Consider the following 22,123-nt stretch of genomic DNA (forward strand, 5'->3'; position numbering starts at 1 on the left):
AGCAGCTCTTGCTGGGAGCCCTGGGAACACAGCAGGAACGGGACAGACAAGCCCCTGCCCTCAGGGGGCCAAGGAACTCGCTGGCGCTAGAACCTGGCTTGGGATCTTGCAGCTGGTGAGTGGGTCACGAGCTGCATCTGCGTCTTCTGACGGCAAATCGGGTTTGCTTTTCCCAGGGCGCCAGAGGCAGCGCCCTCTCCCTTACAGAAACTCTGTCGATTCTTCCCGAACTTTCTCCACCAGAAGCGGCCACCCAGTGTAAGGTCCGTGGGTCTGTGGCCTTCGGCCCGGTGGAGAAAGGCGATGGGAACAGGAGGGAACAGGTGGGAGGAGGGGTACAAACCTAACATCACTGTTGCAGAAAAAAGCTGGCTGTCCCGCTTCTCTTCCAGTCCCTGGGCCAAGGCTTCTTCTCGGGGCCTTCCTTCCTTCCTCTCCCTGGGGATGGCAGCGTCGCCCTGGTTATCTGGACCTGCAAAACCAACTCCACCTAATTCTAGATGCTCTGGCCCCGCACCTGGGCCTGAGGCTGTCCTGCCTGTCTAGCCAGCTCCAGCCCAAATAACCGGCCCCTCCCCCAGGCCCAGGCCCGAGCTTTGACTGCTGCTGTGGCCTCTGCAGAGCCCAGTGCCAAGCCCCAAGGGCTGCCGGACCCGGCGTTAGCGGCTCTCCCAACATCCTGCCCCGAAGGCCTGGCTTGGCCTAACCTGCCCACTCGAGGTGTGGACATGGAATGGAAGCCTGGCCTTTCAGCGGTGGGGGCAGGCCTGAGGTCTGCGTGACCTGGGGGTGGTCAGCAGAGAAGCACCTAGAGCCTTGGTTCCCTGCCCCCACTGGGCAACCTTCTCAGGAGGAGGAGGAGGCGGCCCGGTGGTGCCTGCTCGACCCGCTGTGCACGCTGGCTCCTCTACGTTCTTCTCTCCTTTTCTCTCTGTTCTTTTCTTTCATTCCCCTCCTCCCCATCTCTATTCCTCCAATCTTGTCTTTTCCCATTATTTTTCTGGAGGTTCCTCCTGGCCTTTGTGTCTCTGGGCCACATTCTTTTCCCTCTCCCCATATTGCTTCTCTTGGAAAACCACCCTTTGCCAACAATATATTTGGGTTGGTTTTGAGTCTCTGCCCCCGTTCTCCACGTGCATCCCTTTCTTCCCGGGGTCCCTGCTCTGAGGTCCCCCAGGCCTCGGCCCCTCCCCCACACCCCTCCCCCTCGGGCCTCAGCTTTCTCTTGACAGATGGGAGGGCAGTGAGCACTCCCTCTTTAAAACAACATTTAATCGCCGTTTTCTGTTCTTGGACATCAAAGCTGGGGCTTAGGCGCTGCGCTGGGGTCGCTGTGGTGTGGGCTCTGGGGGAGAGGAGGTGAGTGAATAGGGGCCGGGCTGAATGGGCTTTGTGTGGCCGCTGGGGTCTGCCTGCTTTACATGCTCTTTGACCCAGATATGATCTCATGGAGAGAAAGGGGCCCTGGCCGGGCCAGCCTGAGAACGTTCTGGGGCCGGACTCCGTCCCTACCCTCCCGCCCCTGACAGCCCCGGCCCCTCTGCCCTCTGCCCCAGCCTACGGGCCAGGGGCCTTCCACGGGGGGGCGCTCTGCTGGGGTCAGAAGAGGGGCCAGGCCGCCGAGGGAGGGGCTCCCTCCAGACCCAGAGTGTTTCTCCCATGGTGAGCTGCGAGCCCCCGACACACGCACAGTGGCCCTTCTCGGCGGAGGCTGCTGGGTTCAGGTGGGCATTCGGGTCACATCGTCCCCGCCATAACAGCTGTCTTCCCAGCCGCACTGGAGGGCTGCCCCCCTGCCAACGGCGGGAGGGCAGGGGCCAGGAGCCAGCGGAGACTTGCTAGAAATTCAAGCAAGTTGTGGCGGGTAAGAAGAGGCAGATGGCGAGCAAGGTCCGAGGCCAGGCCGTCTGTGTCCAGCTTAGCATCCCCAGGCCTCCCCACCTGCCTTCCTGGGGAGCCCCTCGCCCCTCCCACCAGGACAGGGAGGGGGCAGAGGAGGCCTGACCCCAGGTGCTCTGCCTCCCTCTGTTCTATCCTCTGTTTTGCTGCAGCCAGAGGGATTTTCCAGATATGCAGATAGCATCATGTCACCCCCTCAATGAAAGTGCCCAGTGGGGACTCTTAGGATGGAGTTCAAGCTCCTTAACAAGGCTTATGGTGCCTTCAGGGCATCGAGCCCCTGGGCTCACCACCCCAGCCCTGTCTTGGGACCACTCCCACAGTCTATGGCTGCCCCCTACTCTGTGCTCCAGACAACTGGGCCATGGGGGGGGGGGGCGGTGGTGGCGGTGTTCCTGGAAGACACTGGGCTCCGCCCCCTGGTGGGCCTTTGCACATGCTGTATCCTCTTCTGGGAACTGTGCCTGCGTGCACGCAGCCCTTCAGTCTGGCTGTCTCACCATCTCATTTTCAGGTCTCGCTGAAACCTCACCTCTCGCAGGAAACCTTCCCCAGAATAGGGTGCCGTACCGTGCACAGCCTCCACGGGACGGTTGTGGGTCCCGCACTGCCATCACCGCCTTTTTTCACTCTCGCCATCAAGCCAACGTTGAGCTCCTTGGAGGCTGGAATTGTGCGTTGTGTATCTTCGTATTTGCAGATCCTGGTGCTGGCCGGCACACGCCGGGAACCCAGTAAATCTTTGTGGAGTAAACTGATGGAAGGCAGGGAGAAAGCAGGAGAGAGGCAGTTAGCATCTGGGGCTGAGGTTGTGGGCGCCAGGGCCGGGCAGAATCGAAGTAGGTGCACAGCACCTGCCCGCCGGGGCACCTCCACACGCGTGCCTGCCACGGGCTGTGAGGCACCTCCTGCTTCCTCTCGCAGGTGCCCGTCCGTTCATGGAGACACCTCAACCGTGACTCCCAGGGGAGTGCAAAGGGCGGTGCAGCAGCCCAGGACACCTCGCTGAGCATTTTCGGGGTGTGTGCGCGTAGACACCGGCTCCGTGGCCCAGATGGGGACCGACCACCCCCCAGACGGGGACCGACCACCCCCTAGCTGTTTGTGCAGTGCTGGGTCCAGCCCCACTCTCGGCACTCCGCCCCTGCCCCCTGGGGGCTGGCTGCCGGGCCCGGCTCCTCTCCGGGCTGTGTTTTCTGCTCTCCAGGGGGTGCCTCAGTGAAAGTGAACTCACTCATTTAAACCCTGTCGCTGCAGGCCTGCCGCCCCCCGCGGCGCTAATTACCCTGTAGTTCTAAACTGATTGCTGTACACTAAGCTTAAGCCCTCCTTTATTTATTTACTGACTACATTAATAGCAAAGCCGCTGCTTTTAGCCGCTCCCCACTGTACGCCGGCTGGCTGCACCCACTTTCCTCTGCGTCCCCTCTGGGAGGCGGGGTGCAGAGGTGCAGCCGGGCATGGAGCCCCCTGGGTCTGCCACCGTCATGGAGTCCGCGGGGCTCAACAGCAGTGAGAACAATGGCCTTTGTCCATAGAGACTCCCAGGCCCAAGGGAGGGGGCTCTGTCTCTGGTTCTGACTCTAAGGTAGAGAGGAGAGCACGCAACACAGCCCAGCTCAGCTCCCCCCACTGCCAGGATCTTCTGTTCAGAGGACACTCCGGAGCTTGCCTTGGGCTTTCACACCTCCCATGAGGTGCTGAGCACTGGCTGCGTTTAGCAGGTGGGTAAACTGAGGCAATGGCTCGACGGCTGTCGGTGGTGACGGTAGGGCTTGAAGCCAAGACTTCCCACTCCATGAGCCTTGCCCTTATCCCTCCGGCAAGCTGCCTGTCCCAATGTCCTCCCCCTCCTGGCCCCAGCCAACCTGGTCTGACAAGATCCCTTTACCCTTAGGTCCTCACAACTTCCACGCCTTGCCATGAGGAAAGAAGCCTGTGGAACGCACATCTCTATCTCCCAGCCTTTTCTGCCTCCTTCACGTGCTTGCCCAGAATTTGCTGGAAACATGGACCCTAGAGCCTTTCCTAGGGCAGACCTTAACCACACCCCCAGCTCCTTCCAGGATTCACACTGGGCAAGTCTGGGGTGTACGGGCCAGCTGTGTGTTTCCACGGGGTAGCGTCTGCCTGTTCCCTCATTCCGGGGCCAGCAGAGCCCATGGCCAAGCTGGCTAGCATCGCCTGCTTCTGAGTGCCCTCAGGTCCTGTGCGGCAGATCTGGGCACCGGGCACGGCGGCGTTCTGAAGACCAGATGGGCACCATCAGGGTGCAGCTTATGGACCCGTGGAATAAAGCACTCAGGCTTGACTTTGATTTGAAATAGCGGGGTGAGTGTTGTGGGGACACCCCTCTAAGGAAGTGGGGGTCCAGCAGAAAGAACATGGGGCTCAGAGTCAAGAGGACCTGCATCTGCGGCCGGCTCTGCCCCTCACTGTTTGACCTTGGCTGCAATGCAGAACCGCTCCAAGGTCCCCTCTGTCGACTGTAAAATGGGGTACAGTAATATCTGCTCCTTTTACCCTTGGGAAAATCATCAGCTGGAGGAAGGTGCATGTTCAGCTAAAAAAGCCTGTGCTGTAAAAATGAAAATTATAAATGGGGGGCAGGTTCAAGGCTGGTATGGGAGGGGAGCCGATGGCCCAGACTTTCAATTTCCAGGACAGGAGCCCCCACAGCCAGGACTCAGGAGCCCGGGGGGTCTGCAGCAGAATCCTGGGCTGGCATTGCTGGGACTCTATCGCCACCCAGTGGGCACAGGCTGCAGGTGCTTCTTGCTTGGGTGGGTCTGCAAAGGGACTGAGAAGTGTCCCGTTGTAAGCGGTTTGGGCTCCCCTGGGTCTTGGGCTGGATAAAGGGAGGGTGTGGTCCAGGCTCACATCAGAGAAAGAACAGCTTTAACTACTTGGGAGTTCAGACGGACTTTCCAGAAGGTGTCCTGAGTCAATATTTCGATCCTGACCCATTTTAATCCTACCTTTGCCCCCACTGACCGATGGCTCATACCCAGTCCAACTCTTTCCATTCCTAAGAGGCTGGATTGGAAGATGCATGTCAGCCAAGGCATCCACAGGGCCTCATCTTACATGGGGGAAGGCCGGCCTCGTTGGAATCCAGCTCTTCAAAACCTTCACTCCGGGGAATGCAGGGTGGCACGATTTTCTCAATGCCCAGGTCTGGCTCACGGAGAGGGGACAGCAAGAGGCTGCCTTTCGGGCACCTCCGGCCGTCTTAAATGAATGCAACTAAATGGTTTGGAAGACCCCTCCTGACACTGGGCTTCTGACCGTGACTCCTCAATGCAAAGGCTACGTCGGGCTTCTTAACACCTGTTAGCACTTGGAAAAGCAACAGTTCACTCCTGGGTTTCTCCCTCTGCCTAGCCGCTGCGGTCTTCAGCTTAAGTGGGCTTCTAGCGACACCGCGTGGTGGCGACTGGGAAATGCATGCGTGAAAGTTAGTCTGGGGAAGGGGAGGGTTTTCCCTAATAATTAGTCCCAGTCTGGGAAGGGAGGGAGTGTGTAGGCAGAGGAGCGGGGGCTGGACCTCACTAGTTTGACTTGATTAATATTCACCTTATTCTCCGAAATCTCTTGCCAATTAGCATTCCTTCCGAAGACCCTATCCCAAGCTGCTGTACTTGACCTTTCCCTTAATTCCCCACAGCACAGCTGAGATCAGGTTGGAATATTTAAATTAGACTTCTCTGAAGTCTCAAGGACAACAAAAGAAAATAAGCACCAAGAACAACACAACAGGAGCTCAGCTCTCTGCCCGCTCACCTTCTGGAGATGGGGCCATCGTTAATCCCTGCCACCCCACGTCTCCAGGAAGACCAACAAGGACAGACCCCGAGTGACTGAGCGACGAGTCCTCCTGTCCAAGGTCAGCTCCTCCCCTTGGGCTCTGGGGGTCCTCCTCTCCGTCCTCCGGAGCTCTGCTCCTCCTTTCCTCTTCTCTCTGCTGCGTCCATTTCCCCCCTCAACCAGATCATTCCCGTCAGCTTACACACACCTCCCAGTTTAACCAGGCTTTCCCTGATTCCACTGTCCCCTTTGGTTGCCATCCAAACCCACGTCCTTCAAAGAGCAGAATTCTAGAGAGAGCTGTGATTAGACACTCTTCTTTATTTTGCTTACAGTTTTAAATCTGAGTTTTATCTGTTACTCCATTGGAATTGTCTTGTCGAGCTCACCAGTGGCCCCGTCTTCCAAAATACAATGGCTCCTTGGCTGTCTTCCTTCTACGTGATCTCCCAGGAACGTTCTACCTCACTGGTTCCTTTTGGAAACACTTACTCTCCTGGTTTCTCCCCTCCCCCACCGGCTGCTGCTTGTCCATCTCACTGGCTCCCTCCTTCCTCCGGAGCAGGAACTCTGGAACTCTGGCTATTCTATTCGGCTATCTCGGAAGGTGTCCGTGAGCCTCTTACCTTGTCTGTCTACTTCTGCCGATTTTAGTGCAGGCGAATAACTCCCCAGTTTTAATCTCCAGTCTTGAGTGTTCCACGGCCTCTCCTGGAGGCCTTGTCCTTATCTTCATCTATCCAGAAGGAGGGGAGAGAGAGTTTGAAGGGGGCTGACCTGCTTTGGAAAAAGCTTTGGCTCAGAAATATATACGTTTCTGCATCTCTCCTGCTTTTGCTTTTGCCTCCCCCTGCCTTGACTGTACTCAATCACGGCTACACCCAACCGCACAGGAGGCGGGAAGATGTAGTCCAGCTCGGTTCGGAGGACCGAGATTGATTTTTGGTGAAGAGCTAGCACTTTTTGCCACAGTCGGGCCTTCTAGTCACCAAATATCCGAGTAGACTCTTCTTCCAACCCAGCGAACATGAGGAACGACAGAAAACCCAATCCCATCGTTTGCACCTGTTTCGAAATTCAGGACCCCTGTGTGAGGCGCAGACCTCACCGCCAGCTCTGTGAGCCAAAAGCCGGTTATGTGCATCGGTTTGTGGCTGAAATCAATGGCAGGAGTCCATCCTATGAAACGCCCGGAAGTCTCGTGAGCTGCTTTCTGCCCTCCTCAGTTTGCTCTCTTCCCTCGGCAGAAATTAAGACCATTTCCCTGGCAGTTCGGTGTGGCCACGTGACGGAGGCCCGCCGATCATGTACTGATAGGAGTCGTTGGCACGGCTGTTGGATGGAGGCTTTAGAGGGGCAGGACACCCCTGTGTTAGATCCCCGGGGCTGTCACAAGAAACCACCGCAAGTTGGTGGCTTCAACCAACAGAAATTTACCTTCTCACAGTTGGGGAAGCCAGAAACCTTTCCTCCAGAGAAAAAATTCTCTCTGGAGACTCCAGGGGAGAATATTTCCTTCTCTTTCCCAGCTCCTGGTGCTTCCTGTGCCCCCTGGCTTGTGTCCCCCCCACCCCAACGCCCCGCTTCTGTCTTCACATGGTCTTCTTTCCCGTGGGGGCTCTGGGTTGTTGACTGTCTCTTTTAAGGACCCCCCTCAGGGGACCTAGGGCCCACCCTTATCCAGTATGGTCTCACCTCTTCTCAATCTGTACCTCCATCCCACCCGCAAAGACCCCATGTCCAAGTAAGGTCATATTCTGGGGTTAGTGTGGAGGAGGATTTGGGGGAAACACTGTCCAGTCCACCTCGGCCCCCTTCATATACAAAAATCCCCTTGGGGAGCACCTGGGTGGCTCAGTGGGTAAAGCCTCTGCCTTCGGCTCAGGTCATGATCCCAGGGTCCTGGGATCGAGCCCCGCATCGGACTCTCTGCTCGGCGGGGAGCCTGCTTCCTCCTCTCTCTCTGCCTGCCCTCTGCCTACTTGTGATCGCTGTCTGTCAAATAAATAAATTAAAAAAAAATCCCCTTGGGCCGTGGGAAGAACAGAGCGTACGCAAGTCCCTGGTGTAGAGCAAGGGAGAATTGAGACACGGGGATCTATGACGATCCCCGGCCCCTGGCAGTGAATCGAGTTCTTTAATTAGACCTTGGATCTCCTGTCTTGGAAAAATAACCTAGCCCACTGTTCTCTGAAGCCTTGGGGGAATCATTTCTTGGCGCTCGTCTTCCCTGGCCACAACTGGAGTGGGTCCTTGAATCGGGGCCTCCCTTAGGACTGCATTTTTTCACCACTATCCCGACTCCCACTTATAAGAATTTGGGGGACTGCGTGTGGTTTTAAGCTCCCACAGTCCAAGGCTTTATTAGGCTGGGTTCAAGGATTTTTGGCAATTCAGTTTCTTTAAAAACAGCCTTCAGACCTATGCTTCCAATCCATTCCGCCGGCTAGTCCCCATGCATAACGCTCTTTCCTAGACATGGTTGTCAAACATGCTTTTGTTATTACTATTCTTCTTATTAAATTTCCCCTCCCTCAAATCCGAGCTCCTTCGCCAGCTTCCCACTGGCTACCCTGGGGCCATCCAAAAGAGTCAGCTTGGGTGGGAAAGGCAACACTCTTAACTTGATGTTTGCCACAGAACCAAATCCCTTTATAAGAGGATTTTTTTTTTTTCTGTTGCTAGACCTTTATTGTTTTTTTATTATGTTATGTTAGTCACCATACAGCACATCATTAGTTTTTTTGTTTGTTTGTTTTTCTTTTTCTTTTTCTTTTTTATAAACATGTATTTTTATCCCCAGGGGTACAGGTCTGTGAATCAGCACTCACCAAAGCACATAACCTCCCCAATGTCCATAATCCCACCCCCTTATCCCAACCACCTCCCCCCAGCAACCCTCAGTTTGTTTTGTGAGATTAAGAGTCACTTATGGTTTGTCTCCCTCCCAATCCCATCTTGTTTCATTGATTCTTCTCCTACCCACTTAAGCCCCCATGTTGCATCACCACTTCCTCATATCAGGGAGATCATATGATAGTTGTCTTTCTCTGCTTGACTTATTTCGCTAAGCATGATACGCTCTAGTTCCATCCATGTTGTCGCAAATGGCAAGATTTCATTTCTTTTGATGGCTGCATAGTATTCCATTGTGTATGTATACCACATCTTCTTGATCCATTCATCTGTTGACCCTCCTCCACTGTTGGTGGGAATGCAAGCTGGTGCAGCCACTCTGGAAAACAGCATGGAGGTTCCTCAAAATGTTGAAAATAGAACTGCCCTATGACCCAGCAATTCACACTACTGGGTATTTACCCTAAAGATATAAGAGGATTTTAAATAATGAGCTTTCATTGCTTGAAGCCCTGCCCAGGTTTCTTTCCTGTAATTGAGGCCACAGAAGCAGTCCGTATCCTTATATCCAAGCAAACTCACACACTTCTGGATTCCTCCCCCCATTTTCCTTCATTTCTTCTTGGAAACGTGTCATTTTTTTCCCTGAACTCATCCCTCGATAATAATATCTTGCTACAAGCCTGGAGAACAACCTTCCTAGGCTAACATTCTGCTTCTTTCCGCTCCAGGCTCGGGATCCACTCGGTCTACCTTCCAAGTGATTGCAGGCAAGCATTTTCCTGAATGTAACATTCCTGCCCCCCAGGGGGCCTCATCTTGTCTAGCCAAGCTGTCCTTGTTGCAGGTGAAGGGCCTCGATTATCTGACCTTGTCTACTCCCGTCCCTCTGCCTCGAGGCCTCCCTCCCACTGGCCCCTCCCCCGACATGGCAGGACTTTGCAGGTGCTGTTCCCTCTGCCGAAAGTCCTCTGTTCGCTCAATCGTTGCCTGGATGCCTCCTTCTTGAGTAACTCAGGTCTCAACTCAAACATCACCTCTTACTGGGGTCTTCTCTGACCATTCTATCTAAAGGTGGTTTCTTCGGGGCGCCTGGGTGGCTCATTTAGTTAAGCATCCAACGATTGATTTTTGTCTCAGGTCATGATCTCGGAGTCTTGAGATCGAACCCACGCCAGGGTCTGCACCCTACGAGGAGTCTGCTTCAGATTCCCTCTCCTTCTCTCTGCTCCTCCCTCCACTACCGCACACACGTACTCTCTCTCTCTCTAAAATAAATAAATCTCTTAAGAGTTGAATGAAAGCCGTTTTCTCATTGCATTTAGCACCATCTGACATTCTCTTCTTTATCTGTTTACTTGTCATGGAACACGTCTGTTTTCCCTTACACAGAGCCTCCGTGAGAGCCGGGGTCCCACTGGTCTCCTTCACTGGGACCCTGACCTACCACACTATTATTATAAGAACAAATGCCACTACTTACAGAACACATGTGCCAGACACAAAATTTTAGTTCCCTGTTGCAAATGATTTTACTAAAAAGTTTCCAAGATACACAAAAGTGGGATAATATGATGAACCCCTCCTAAAACCTGTCACCTGGATCCAACATTCTCAAGATGTTACCATGTGCACTTCATCTAGCCTCCTTGCTTTCCTTCCTTCTTTTTCTTCAGAAACAAAACCCCGGGGAGGACCAAGATGGTAGAGGAGTAGGAGACCTAAAGTTCCTCTGGTCCCAGGAATTCAGCTAGATAGTTATCTTTTATTTTTCTTTTCTTTGTTTCTATAGAAGTCTTTTAAAGAAAATCCCAGGCATAATATCCTTCCCTCCCTGCTACATACTTCAACATATGCATTTTTTAAATAAATGTTTCTGTTTTGTTTCAGTGACATTCATACACCTTCAAAGATTAGCAATGTTGTCTTTGTTTCATCATTAGTCATTTCATCATTTAGTCCATGTTCAGATTTTCCTGACTGCCTCAAAACTCATTCTGTAGAGTTGATCTCTTTGGATTAGGAGCCAAACTAGGACCGTGTTCTGCATCTCTCAGATGTCCCCTCGCCCACCATGCTGTTGACTTGTTGAGAAAAGGGGTGACTACAGTTGACCCTCCAACAACATGGGTTTGAACGGCACAGGTCCACATATAGTGATTTTTTCCCCCATAATTGCAGTCCAGCCCTGTGAATGTATTGCCTCCTTATGATTTTTTTTCTCCAGTGGACTTTATTTTGAGAACACAGTATATTTTGAGAACACAGTATATTATGCACAAACATGCAAAATATGAGTTAACCGACCGTTTGTGTTATCGGTGAGGCTTCTGGTCAACAGTAGGCTATTGTTCAAGGGTCAACTGTATTATTAACTATTGGGTTTGAAGATGATGAAGGCCCAAAACGGGGCTGGATAATGGGAGTGAAAAAGACAAAACGGTGTGAGGAGGTGTTGTAGAGGAGTCTTCTGGTCAACCCTGCCTTCCGTGCATGCAGCGGTGATGCCACTACCTTCTCTGAGGCATCAGGAGTTACAAGACCACTGGTGGCCTTGCTCTCTCTTACAGGATCTCCCGTGTAACAGCTGACAGAAACCCTCAGATTAGCTAATTGTATCTCTCGCTTTAATTACTTGCTTGGCCTCTCCCAGCTGGGCAGAAATCTTTACACTTCTTCACAAAATTCCCTCTTTATCTTGCTTCTTCTGAAGCTTGTTAGGAGGGTGTGCCCAAACACGATGCTTCCCATGGTTCCCAGACCACCTGGGCACCAAAACTCATGGGGTTTTGTTCTGCTTCTTTATTAATTTTCTTTTTTTTATAAAGTAGGCTCCATGCTCAATGTGGGCTTGAACTCATGACCCTGACATCCAGAGTCACAAGTCCTATTGCCTGAGTCAGCCAGGAGCCTCTGTTCTGCTTCCGTAAAAGCTACACTCAAATATCTGTTTCCCTACCCCAGACCTTTTGAATCAGAACTCATGGGCATGTTCCCTGGGAATCTGTCATTTTAGACCACTTTCCAGATGACCAGGATGTAGCTGATTTACAGACTCGGATCAAAAACCTTGCATAATACACCAATGGTGTGAGTCCTGAGATAAAGTGTGTAAAGGATTTCTGCCAGGAGAGTTACCATTTCTTTAGAGTCAGTTATCCCCCACCTGTTTTGTTTGTATGTACTTTTCATTACAGTTTTGTACGTATACCCCAATATTTGTTTATGCCACACACACACACACACATTACTGTACTACCATATTAGGTATAAAGCATACTACAATAGAACAGTTTTAAAGATTTAACAAGTAAACAAAAATAGAACTTCTCATATTTACTTCTTGCAGCCTGGTGTTTTTCTTGGACTCCCGTCCATGGACAATGAGTCTGGAATATTCTCAGCCAATTGTCCTTTGCCTGAGGCTGCCCCAGGAAGTCCAGTATGAAGAGCTTCCAGCTCTCAAAAAAAAAAAATCTTAGTCCTATATAATTTTTATCATAACCTCAGATCCTCCTTGGAGAAAGATTTTTCTGGTTTACCTGGCCTGAATTTTTTCTTTACAATGTGACCAGGGGAACTTTCCCAAATTAGTTGCTGAGCAGGAAAGCAAGTAGATCTATCAGCAGTCCATGTAGGGTTGGGTCCCAGCCCCTCATTCTTCCTGTGGCCCTTGTGGATCCCTGGAGCTCAGGACACAAAAATTCCTTAAGGTTGCAGAGGGGGAAAAGGTGATTAAGGGCCCAGAAGGCAAACTGAGGTAGGGAAGCCTAGAACTGGCCATTTCTAAGGCTCTTTATGTCTTCTCATAGATCTGAGCTTCTATCAGCTGTTATTTTCTTTTAGGCAGAAAAGCTTCCTTTAGTATTTCTTAGTGTGGGTTCCGTGGTAACAAATTCTCTCAGCTTTCCTTGATCTGAAACGTCTTTACTTCACCATCATTTTTGAAGAGTATCTTTGCTGGGTATGGAAATCTGGGTTAACAGTTACTTTGTTTGTTTGTTTAAAGATTTAAGGATGTCATCCCTTCTCTCGGCTCTCACTATTTCTGATGATAACTCAGCCATTATTTGTGACTTTGTTCTCCTTGACAGAATATGTCATTTTTCTCTAGATGATTTCACAATTTTCAGAAGTTGAACTTTATGACGTGCCTAGTTGTGACTTTCTTTCCCTAGAAGCCTCTTAGCTTCTTGGATCTATAGGGTCATATATTTTATGAAATTTGGTCAAGTTGTAACTATTTTTACCTCATATATCTTCTTCTATTCCAATTCTCTCCCTCCTTTTCTTCAGGGATTCTAATTAGCTATATGCTAGACAGCCATATATTTTCCACAAGTTTCTGAGGCTCTGTTCACTTAATTTTAATCTTTGTTCTCTCTTTCCTTCAGACTGGATCATTTTATGTCTCCATCTTCTAGCTTATGGGCTCTGACTTCTGCCTTCTCCAATCTGCTGTTAAAGCCACCAGTGAATTCCTCACCTCAGACGTTGTATTTTCAGTCTGGAATTTCTTTAAAAACTGTTCATTTCTCTGTGGAGATTGCCATTTGTTGTTCATTAAGACCATATTTTTTCTTTAACTCCTTGAACACATTCATTATAACTGCCTTCAAGTCCTGGTCTGTTAGTTTCATCATGTAGGTCATCTCAGAGTCTGTTTCCATGGATACCTTTTTTTTATGGGTAACATTTTCCTAGTTCTTGGAATATCTAGGAAGTTTTTATTATAGGCTAGATATTGTGGGTGATCTCTTGGAAAAGAGTCTGGATTATGCTGTTTGCCTTTAGAGAGTGTTGTGTTTTGTTCTGTCAGGTAATTAATTTACTGCAGGATTTCCTTGCCCCTGTCAAGCCTTCATTGAAGGCTTTGTTAGGATGAATCTGAAGTAACCTTTATTCTAGGGCATGATCCTTCTTCTCAAAGCATAAATTTTCTGGGATGGCAGCTGAATGTTGTAACAAGAGGAGCTCTCCATTCTGGGTGGAATGATGGCTCCCAGCACTGTGTGACCACTAGTATTTCCATTCTGTGTTCAGCTCCTTACAGCCAGTCTCTTACGAAGTTTCCAGCTGTGTCTGCTTAGCCCAGTTCCTGACAGAAACTGACAGGGGGCACCAGGTAAGGCTTAAATTGTGTTTCCCCCAAAAGATACATCAAAGTTCAGGGGCGCCTGGGTGGCTCAGTGGGTTAAGCCATTGCCTTTGGCTCAGGTCATGATCTCAGGGTCTTGGGATCCAGTCCCACATTGGGCTCTCTGCTCAGCAGGGAGCCTGCTTCTCTCTCTCTCTCTCTCTCTCTCTGCCTGCCTCTCTGCCTACTTGTGATCTCTCTCTGTCAAATAAATAAATAAAATCTTAAAAAAAAAAAGATACATCAAAGTTCAAACCCCTAATACTTCTGAACATGACCTTTATTTGGAAATAGGGTTTTTCAAGCAGTAGTAAAATGAAAATGAGATCATTGTCATGGGTCATAATCCAATATAAATGGTGTCCTTCTAAAAAGGGGAAATTGGACACAGAATGAAGCTATGTGAAGATAAAGGGAGAGATCAAGGTGATACATCTAGAAACCAAGCAATGTGAAAAGTTGACAGCAGCCAGACAGCGGGTCGGGGGGGACAGATTCTTGCCCACTGCCCTCGGAAGAAACTAACACTCTGTCACTTTGATCTCAGGCTTTTGGCCACCAGAACTGGGGAGAATAAGTTTCTCTTGTAGGAGACCACCCCAGTTTGCGGTACTTTTTTACCCCAGCCCTAGCAAACAAATGCACACCCACATAGACTTTGCTATGACTCCCTCCTGTCTGGTGCTGGCCCCACATGTTCCATTTGGTTTATAGCTCCAAACCCTGATCTTTGCCTTCTCAGCTCAGCAGGATGGCTGGACTCTTCTTGGGTTCCATCTTTTTGTGCTCTCATCAGGAAAGCGCCCCCAGGCGGACAGCTGATGGAGGCTGGGCTCAAGTCATGGGACTGCAGTGGTGGGCTGCCTGTCGTCCAATGCCTGAACGCAGCGCTGTCACACATTTGGTCCAGTTCAGTAGTTTTTACGTCGAAAGGCCATTCTAGTATTTGTTACTCTGTCATGGCCAGAAGTGAAATTCCTGTCCTAAATTTTTGAGTTATTTATTTTGAATAAATTATTTGAACTCATTTACTTCTCTTGATGCCTCTGTGAAGTAGATCATTAACATCATGAGCTCCAGATTAAAAAGGAAAAAAAAAGATTAAATCACTGGAGCCCCTGGGTGGCTCAAATGATTGAGCATCTGCCTTTGGCTCAGGTCATGTTCTTGGGGTCCTGGGATCGAATCCCATATTGGGCCCCCTGCTCAGTGGGGAGCCTGCCTCTGCCTTTCTCTCTCTCTCTGTCTCTCATGAATTAAAACAAAATCTTTAAAAAGAAAAAAGGATCAGGGGCGCCTGGGTGACTCAGTGGGTTAAGCCTCTGCCTTCGGCTTAGGTCATGATCTCAGGGTCCTGGGATCGAGCCCCACATCGGGCTCTCTGCTCAGCAGGAATCCTGCTTCCTCCTCTTTCTCTGCCTGGCCTCTCTGCCTACTTGTGTTCTCTGTCAAATAAATAAATAAAATCTTTAAAATAAAAAAAGAAAAAGGGATCCAATAACTATAACTTGTCCAAGGATATATGTTATAAATGCTGGAGGTAGACTTTGAACCCAGGCAGTTTAGCTGTGGAATCCTTGCTCTTCAGTATTAACCTGTGATCCCACATAACAGGTGCTCAACAGATGCACTTTGATGAAGGAGTGGATGGTTGTCTCTTCTGCTTCGTTGCCCATTTACCTGACCTTCCACCTGCCTGGGAAAATCCCAACATCACATCAACTAGTACGTTCACTTCTCTTCTGCCGAGACCAAACTCTCACAGAGTTATCTGGGCCTTTGAAAACACCTCACAGCTTTCCCTTGTCTTTGCCTTCCATTGGCTGTTGGTTCTGCCTTGAATCTCAAACACCTGTACCTCTCTCCTCATTTTCAGGAAAAACACAATTTCCAGCTGCGAACGCTCAGATTCCCACTCAATTCTCTAGATTTGACTTGCTTTGGCACCTACCCTTGCCTTTTGCTCTACTGTCAAAATATTTAGCGTTTCTTTCTCTTGTCTAAGGCATATCCATGTGCGGCTGCTGCTTCATGCCTTTCTTCCCCTTCCACACTCAGTGTGGAAGTGTTGTTTCTCTTTCCTCCTCACCCTCCCACCTCCGGCTCACTCCCTCGACTCCAATCTGGCGTCTGTACTCGTCCCCTGTTCACCTGTTAATGTTGGCTTTCCTGTTATTAACCATATCTTGATGCTTTCTTTAAATACATTTGCTATCATTTTAACTTTTTGATCTGGATCCCTAATTTATTATTTTTTACCGTTCACTCATATCAATATTTAAGCTCACGAATTTCCTTTTTTTTTAAAAAAAACCCTTATTTTATTTAAATTCAATTAGTTAACATATGGTGTATCATTAGTTTCAGATGTAAAATTCAGTTATTCATCTGTTGCATATAATACCCAGTGTCCCCTTTATTTGCACTAAGTCAAGACAGGTCTCTTCATCTCTTTGTGTTCTTAATTCTCTGCTTTTATTCATAATAGGATACGAATTTCTTTCTGCTGGGCGTCTTCTAGATTCTCCCCTGTGGTACTGTTTTCTATATATTTCTAAATTTTTGTTTTCCTTTCCTCATTGATCCAAGTATTTAAGAGAAAATTTTAGAATTTCCGTGTGGTAGAGTGTCTTTTTTCCCCTCTTTGGTTTTCTAATGAATATCTGTTTTATGGCATTTTTAAAAAATATTTTATTTATTTATTTGACAGACAGAGATCACAAGTAGGCAGAGAGGCAGTCAGAGAGAGAGGGAGAAGCAGGCTCCCTGCTGAGCAGAGAGCCTGATGCGGGACTCTATCCCAGGACCCTGGGATCATGACCTGAGCTGAAGGCAGAGGCTTTAACCCACTGAGCCACCCAGGTGCCCCTGTTTTATTGCATTTTAATCAATACTTTATTTTATATTATTTCTACTTTGGGGAAGTTTTATAATTTCTCTGTTGTTTTATATACAGTGAATTCTTGAATATTCCATGGATAGCTTTAGCAAAAAGTATACTTCGTGTTTTCAGACTCAAGAGCTCAATGTATCAATCAGCTAAGTTTGTGTTATTAGTTACATTTTAATTTTTCTCCATCTTGGGGCACCTGGATGGCTCAGTTGGTTGGGCGACTGCCTTCGGCTCGGGTCATGATCCTGGAGTCCTGGGATGGAGTCCTGCATTGGGCTCCCTGCTCAGCAGGGAGTCTGCTTCTCTGCTTCTCCCACTGACCTTTCTCCTCTCATGCTCTCTCTCTCTCAAATAAATAAAATCTTAAAAAAAATTTTTTTCTCCATCTTTCTTTATGAAAGAAAAGTTGAACATAGCAAATTATGCCCTTTCCCTGAGTATGGGCTGGGAAGCGTTGGGACACCAGACGTGTCCCTGCTCTCAGTGTGATGCCAAAGCAGAGGGACTGTTACTATGGTTGCTTCATGGATCAGAGCACCCTGAGCAGTGGGAGAGGGATTTCCCTCCCTCCTGTGTGGGGAACAGTAATGGGGCAGACGGAGAGATACAGGCATGGAGGTTGCATAAAGAGGATGTTGTAACACTTGTTAGTCAGTGATCTGGGACCACATTATGCAATGGAATCTTCGTAGGTGCCAGCAGCGTAGACCAATGCCTGCTCCCCTGCGCCCGCCCCCACATAAATTCCCCACTCCCACCACACCCCCACTTTCTTGGAAGAAAGCCTCCAAGTAACTGAGATTTAATGTCTACTACCCATTTGAATGGAACTTGAAGAAATTCAGTTCAGTTAAAGAACAGTTATTTTTTGCTTGTTCATTCCGCATCTGTACCTCTGGCTCAGATCTCTCTGTGTGTTCTAGACTTCTATCCAGGTCACACTAGGTTTTTCAGCCTCAGGCTGAGCGTGCTCCAAACTAAACTCATCTCTACTCCTTGTCTCATCCTCTCTCCTCAACTAAAACCTGCTCTTCCTATCTTCCCTGTTTGACTAAACCTTGTCCACCTCTAGGAAGTCGTCTGGGGCAGAAACCAGGTATCATGTGAGGGGATGTAGTTCAGAAAATGCTAAGGGTCAAAAACAGACCAAGGCACAGCCATCCCATCAGCCACCACATATACTGGACATTCGCAGGTGAGTTCTTTAAAAACTGGGCATGCTTTTAAAATAGTTTGAAAACTACTGTAGGAGAGGATGCGATATAGCAGAGCAGAAGAGAGAAGAGCCTAGAATCCTTCCCATACAAGCCAAAGCCACTGAAAATCCTGGGGTTTGGGGTAGGGTGGAGAATGGGGTCCACTGCAGGACAGGGGAGCTGGAGAAGAGGTTGGGAGCTGCTAAGTGCGGCAGAGGTGAATGGTCAAAGGGAAGAGGGTTCAGGGGACATTTTTCATTGGTTGTTCTGGTCTTTATTCAAGTATTTGAGGGCAGGCAAAGAGCCTGAGCCTGAGTTTCATCAAGAAGGACCGAGGACATCAGACTGTCTGCTCCTTCCTGGACAAAGCTCATGATTCTCCGTGGCTCTCCAGGAATCCACGGTGGGGCTGGATGTCGACCAGATGTATTTTGAATCCACAGCCTACCTGGGCCACTTCAAGATGGCCAGAGCCCCGTGGGTGATAAGTTCCTCCATTTTCTGCTAAAAGACTGCAACATCACTTTTAAATCAGGTGCTGGTCTCCTTGAACCCTGGAAGAGGTTTGTGGGAGGAAGAGTGGGCGTGCAGATTTTAAGTGAGATGCTGGTCTTCTTCAACCCTAGGCCAAGTTTAGTGTCAGAGTGGGAGAGGGTAGCTAGACAGCTGGTGGGAACTCTGGACCTGGAGATAATGTGGAACTGCCTGATAGGCTGATTTTAGATACTAGGTGGGATGCCCTAAACCTTTCTGAGGCCTCTGGGTCAAGATTTTCTCCTCCCATAAAGTCAAAGAGCTGTGGTCCTTGATGGCCCTGAGTAGCCCTGTCTTCTCCCTATCCCTGCCAAAAAGAAGCAGCAAGGGGCATCAGAAAGTGGAGGAAGGCTCTTTCCAAGTTCAGCGCAGGAACCTTTCGCTTTGTATGATTACCACTGTGGCCCGGGAACGCATCGTGCCTCCGTGCCTCGCAGATTTGCCCCTAGGGGAAGAACGGTGCTTGGCAGGCTGGATCATTAACATCAAATAATGGGTCTCTTTTCATGATTCACATGAGAAGGAAACATAACCCCATGGCTAGAATTTCCCCAATGAACAATCTCCTGCTATCAAATTTACTGAAACCTTTGATGAGATGCTTGCCTCCATTTTCTGCCAAGGTAGGCTACAGGTAACACAAGCAAAGGGGAAACAAACAAAATGTGGCAGCAGAATCCAAGAGCAGGTGAGCGGGCCTCGTTCAGTAATAGGTCAGGACCCCCTGGTCCTGCCACACTGTTGTTCATCTTGGAAGCCCCTCGCCGGGTCCAAATGCTACTGCTAATTTAGGTTAACCCAGGCTCTCCCTGGCTGGAGAGAAGGCCAGATGGGAAGTGGAGACCAAGATGTGGGTAGGCTTATATTCTCCTTTTAGTCCTGCTAAGAAAGTTTCTGGGAATACAGGCGGTGCTCAATGAATGTTTGCTGACTGCTCTTTGGAATGTTACGGATGGTAACTCTTCCTCAGGGAAGAGTTGCTTGCGATAGAGAAACCAGCGTCCTCAGGAATGTGACCAGATTTCTTCTCTTAACACTTACTTATAGAGATTAATTGGCCGTTGATATGATAAGGCTGGTTCTCTCCTAATTGTTCCCCAACCCACCTCCAAATTAAGCTCTCCTCCTCCTAGCTGTCCCCTCTCCCAAACTCGCCCACTCTCAGTGCCTGGGCCGTGGGCTGTGATGCCCAAGGCTGCTTGGGAAGCCAGAATGCCTCACGCTGGAGCTTCCGTTCCCGAATGGTCGACTCCCCACAGCCTCTCCAGGTAGGGAAGAGAAGGAAGCCTCTGGGAAGAGTGGCGCTCAGAGCCGTGTTGGGTGCTGACGACTTAGAATGTGTGGGTTCTAAAACGTGTGGACTAAAAGGAAAGCTCCGAATTTACATGGGCTCTGGGCCCTGCGTTTGCCAGCAGCTCCTCTCTGCCATCAAGTCCTGCGAGGAGATAATTGCCACCGGCTACAGGGTCAAGAACCACCTCGAGCTGGAAAAGTGGCTGAAGAAGACGCCAGGGGCGTCTGGCTTGTCCCAGGTGGTGAAATCTGTGTGTGAGCTTCAGCGGGACAGGGAAGGAGTTTGTTGTTTGCTTTGGGATCGCCATGATGCAAATGTCACTTAGCACCAAGAATCAAGAAATTTTCATGGGGCTGTTTTAGAAATGGCAAGGCAGGTGGAAAGTGAGAAGGAAGGAAGTTGGGGGGCTGGGGGGGTCCCAAGAAGAAAAGAGGAAGAGTGTGAGATGAATCCGATAAAGACCAAAAGAGGGAAGAGAACTAAATGGCTGTAGACAGACCCAAATGCCTACCCAGAATGCCAAGGTGTGTGCCCTGGCTGACGTGGTTCTTGATGGCAAACAGCTGTTCTGATGGGCAGGTGCTCCTGTTGTTCCAGTCACGGCCTCCAGGTGGCGCCAAACTCGTGGCATCTTTCCGCCGTCACAGGAGGTGGGCGTAGAATTAAGACCAATCTTGCACGCAGGTGGACGGACTCTACTTACCTTGGTTAATTTCAGGGCACCAGGAAGGTCCACTGTAGCACCTCCACTCCCAAAATACCACTGTCCCCAGCTAGGTAAGGCAGTTGAATTTGTGTATTGGATTCTATGCCTTTTGCTTAAAACTGAGGGGTTTGTTTTTTGTTTTTGTTTTGTTTTGCTTTGTTTGTTTTTTGAGATTTTACTTATTTGACAGAGAGAGAGAGAGAGCACAAGAAAGAGGAGTGGGAGGCAGAGAGAGAGGGAAAAGTGCGAGACCGATGCGGGGCTCCATCCCAGGACCCTGGGTTCACGACCTGAGCTGAAGGCAGAGGCTTCAATGACTGAGCCAACCAGGTGGCCCCAGACTGTAGCTTTTTAAAAATGCAGAACTCAAAAGAGCCAATCTGTTAGTCCTTATGCATACCTCAGTATGAATGAGCCCCACACGCTGAGAACAGGTGTGTAGGTACGAAGAGAACGTGTGGGGGGTGGGCAGCGAGGAGGTCGGGTGGCATGGTCAGGAGACATGGGGAGACCCTAGCGGACCGACCCCCACAAAGTCTGCCACGTGCACTTTGTAGGTTTCGCTCAGCTGATTTCTGGCCGGCTGTCTATGTCCTGTTGCACTTGGCTGGGCCGTGTCTAACATGGACCTCACGGAGGGAGAACAGGCAGAGCACCAGGAGTGCTTAGAGAGGGGCTATAGGTGGAAAGAGCACTGACCTCGGGGTCAGGGTCCTCAGCTGGCTTCCCGGCTGTGCCCCTCCCCGGGACTCACTTTCTCGGTTTGTAAAGCCAGTGACTTGATTTTCTGGGAGTCTGTGTGAGAGGCAGAGAATGGCCGGGAGTGATGTATGGTCTCACACGATGAGCCTGGCCCAGTTGGCCCGTCTTCCCTCTCCCCTCCATTCAGAGTCAAGTGGGCTGAGAAGGAGGAATGGCTAAGCACCAGGTGCTTCAGGGTGACGTTCGGAAAGAAAGGCCCCTGGAAACCTCCGTCTGCCTGGCTGCCTCCTTGCCTTCCTTTGTCTTGAGGCTGCTGCCTCACCCTGGAAGCCTTCCAGGATGCCCTGTGCCATCCCAGGACCCTGCTCTGGCCCAGGGGCCATCAGGTGCTGGGTGGGAACTTTGAGACCACCTTCTATGGGGGTGGGGGGTGGTGGCAAGAGGCTCGCTGCACTGCTGCAGGAGAAATTCGTGGAGGAACCCCACCGGGGTCCGGCTTCACCATGGAGAAGCTGGAGATGGCTCCTCAGGCAGCTGAGCCCCTCCCGGAGAAGTGTTCAGACCACAGGGGGATGTTCTCCCTTGTGGCCCAGAGAGGGGGCCGAGAAGGTGGGAGGCGGGGGAGCGAGCCGGGGTGGGGCTTCCAGCCCACATTCTACACTGCCTCCCCCCAGCCCGTTCCTCTCCCATCGACCCGCTTTATTTAGAACGCTTAGCAGCAAATGCTTTTAGAGCCTTATTATACATGATTGCCAGGTAAATAGGGATGTTTATCTCACACAGAGAGGTTCATAATGTACTCCACTAATGGCCCAGGGTCGGGGAAAGAATTGGACCAGAGAAATAAAGCTGTGCCTCCCCTAGTTTTGAGGGAACCACATTTGCATGGCGTGAGCGGGGGTCGAGTCCCCCACGATCTCCTAATTTAGGCGTCTTGGGGACTGCTCACCTTCTGAGCTCCTTCCCCACCTGCAACTTCACCCCCACTGATACTGTGGCCCCGTCCCACAAAAGGAAAAGAACACAGGCTTTGGCATCAGGGGACATGGATTTGGGTACTTGGCTCTCCACTCACTTGCTCTTGTGATGTCCAGTGGGT

General features: G+C 50.1%; 1 long non-coding RNA gene across 1 annotated transcript; it reads left to right on the forward strand.

Annotated features, from left to right (window-relative positions):
• Positions 1 to 266: 266 nt before the first annotated feature.
• Positions 267 to 19,273, forward strand: LOC131836184 (uncharacterized). The gene is made up of 3 exons (XR_009355533.1): positions 267 to 5,356; positions 5,567 to 5,785; positions 13,606 to 19,273. It is a non-coding gene; the product is annotated as an uncharacterized LOC131836184 (long non-coding RNA).
• Positions 19,274 to 22,123: the final 2,850 nt, after the last annotated feature.

This window comes from Mustela lutreola, chromosome 1 (assembly GCF_030435805.1).
Source record: "Mustela lutreola isolate mMusLut2 chromosome 1, mMusLut2.pri, whole genome shotgun sequence".
Classification (NCBI taxonomy): Eukaryota; Metazoa; Chordata; class Mammalia; order Carnivora; family Mustelidae; genus Mustela; species Mustela lutreola.